Consider the following 2,972-nt stretch of genomic DNA (forward strand, 5'->3'; position numbering starts at 1 on the left):
TACATCTCTTCAAAGGAATGCTATCCAGGTATTTAAAATGATGTAAAATAATATTTTCCAAATACTTCTGTATTTGGAAAAAATAGGTAAAGGAAGTTATAAAACATGTAGTATGCCCCAAGTTTCCTTTTTAAGAAAAAAATATATATATGGGACTTGGGGACTAAGCCTATATATATTTATATCAACATTACTTACCTGTAGATGATAGGATGTTATTTTTGTCCTCTTTCTGTTTTTCATTATCTTATGTTACCTTATGATTACTCTAAAATCAATATATATTACCTTTACAACAAGAAAAAAACAAGTTTTTGTCTCTTTGTTTAGTTTGTTTTAAGAGACCTGCATGAAAACTTTATTACTAGTCAATTTCAGACACTAGCATTGGTCCAGACAACATTTAGGTCTCTGAAATCAGTCCAGATGGGTGCTGCTTCTCCAGTTGCTCAAAGGGCACCCTTTTGATTCTCTGAGATACACCACCCTGCAGAGTAATCTGGTCTCCTAGCTTCATCTAACTCTAAGCATCAGAAGGCAAACTACTAATATTTGGAAAAACTAGACCTTGCTGCTGAAAGGTGCGACCTTAAATAAAAGTTGATCTGACTTAAGGTTTACTTTTTTTTTTTTTTAGATGTTGAGGGTAGGAGTTTATTAATTAATTTATTTATTTTTGCTGTGTTGGGTCTTCGTTTCTGTGCGAGGGCTTTCTCTAGTTGTGGCAAGTGGGGGCCACTCTTCATCGCGGTGCGCGGGCCTCTCGCTATCGCGGCCTCTCTTGTTGCAGAGCACAGGCTCCAGACACAGAGGCTCAGTAGTTGTGGCTCACGGGCCTAGTTGCTCCGTGGCATGTGGGATCCTCCAAGACCAGGGCTCGAACCCGTGTCCCCTGCATTAGCAGGCAGATTCTCAACCACTGTGCCACCAGGGAAGCCCCTGACTTAAGGTTTACTTTTGTGGTCTGTTATACAGCAATACCATTAAATTATGCATTTTCATTCACTATTTGTTGGGAAGTAGTCCCATCCAATAATTTTTAAGCCTCTAAATAGCCTTAATGGGTTAAGATTCCCAAATCAAAGAAAAACTTACTCGTTTGTACCTTGGTTACTTTGTGCCCCAAGAGCAAAGCCAGGGTCAAGGGAGGTAATATATATATTACCTAGATGTGTATGTAGATAGATAGATAGATAGATAGATAGATAGGAATAGATAGATAGATACAGATATATAGAGAGAACAGAAAGTCAGTGTTCTCTGTTAGTAAAGCATCTTGTATTGGACACGTAAATCTAATTTTTGGTAGGTATAATAAAGTTCTTTTTTCTTTAGCTAATTTTGCTTTGCAAATTCAAACATTTAGAATATTTATTTGCTTATCACTGAGAATAGGATTAAAGGGTGCATAGTAATCATGAAAAAAAAATTGTGGTTGACTAAACATGTGTATCTGGTTGAATCATAAAGAAGTCAGGGGGCTTCCCTGGTGGCGCAGTGGTTGAGAGTCCGCCTGCCGATGCAGGGGACACAGGTTCCACTGAGAATAGGATTAAAGGGTGCATAGTAATCATGAAAAAAAAATTGTGGTTGACTAAACATGTGTATCTGGTTGAATCATAAAGAAGTCAGGGGGCTTCCCTGGTGGCGCAGTGGTTGAGAGTCCGCCTGCCGATGCAGGGGACACGGGTTCGTGCCCCGGTCCAGGAGGATCCCGCATGCCGCGGAGCAGCTGGGCCCGTGAGCCATGGCCGCTGAGCCTGTGCATCCAGAGCCTGTGCTCCACAATGGGAGGGGCCACAGTAGTGAGAGGCCCGCGTACCACAAAAAAATAAAAATAAAAATAAATAAGGAAGTCAGTGATATAAAATGAGATTTTGAAACAGATTGTAAATCTTTTAGATGAGGCCAAACAAGTTTGAAATCTTTGCAAATCGCTTTTTTTACTGATCCCCCCTGCTCATTCTAGAATGCTCTATGTTACCTAGTTAAGAATGAACCATTTAATCATATTATTCTCTGCACATCTATGAGCAGCCTGCCATTTTAGGCTTTTTGCCCATATCTTTATTATAAAGCATCACTGCTTTGTTGAGTTGCCTTCCTAATGTCCTAAATTGTTTTCAGGTAATAAATTAGATTCTCAAGCAAGTGCAGTGTTATATAGCATAATCCAAGCTATTTGAAGAAGACATTAGCTCAAGCATGGGAAAGGATGTTGTTCTGTGTCTGAGACACTGGAATCCAGTCCTGACTTTACCAGGACGTGGCTGTGTGATCCCAGCCAATGCTCAGTGCTTTTCTGAGGCTCCATTTCCTTATCTATAAAACCAGAAAGTTGTCATGAGATGATCTCTTAAGGCTCCTTTCAGCTTTAAAAGCCTTTGCAGTAAAATTATATGGAAACTGTCACTTGGCATAATTTATCATCATTTTTCAAAGATTTGGGGCGTAGGTCATGGTGTAGAGTGACAGCAATCTTCTGGAGGAAAGGAAAAAGTCACTCGGTGTAAAATGCACGTGTCCATTCTGCCTCCCATAGGCCAAGGGACAGAACTCACGCAGCTTTCTTCAGTTTCCTTAGCAGAACATGTGGCTAACTGCGTAAACTCATAAAATAAAACGCATGGGCTTTGAAATGAGCACTTTCCACAAATCACAATTTATGAAACCACCGAAATGGAATGGTAGGTTTTTCTCTCAGCAGTTTTTTCGTCCATTCTTCCTTTCACCAAGTTGTAAATTCAGGACTGCTCATGCAGCCTGTATTCGGCCTGGGAGGTTCTCCTCCAATAACTCAGCCCCTGTGATGTATCCCCTAGGTGCAGCTTTTGCAGAAATTACTTAATAAATCAGTGGTTGACATACATTTGTATTCCCCTGGGTTGTGCACTAAGCATTTTCTACAACCCTTGGGCTTACGTTGCTTGAAGACATTGATCTTAGAGAAGGGATAACTTTCAATGCGAATA

The sequence above is a fragment of the Physeter macrocephalus genome, chromosome 13 (assembly GCF_002837175.3).
Source record: "Physeter macrocephalus isolate SW-GA chromosome 13, ASM283717v5, whole genome shotgun sequence".
NCBI lineage: Eukaryota > Metazoa > Chordata > Mammalia > Artiodactyla > Physeteridae > Physeter > Physeter macrocephalus.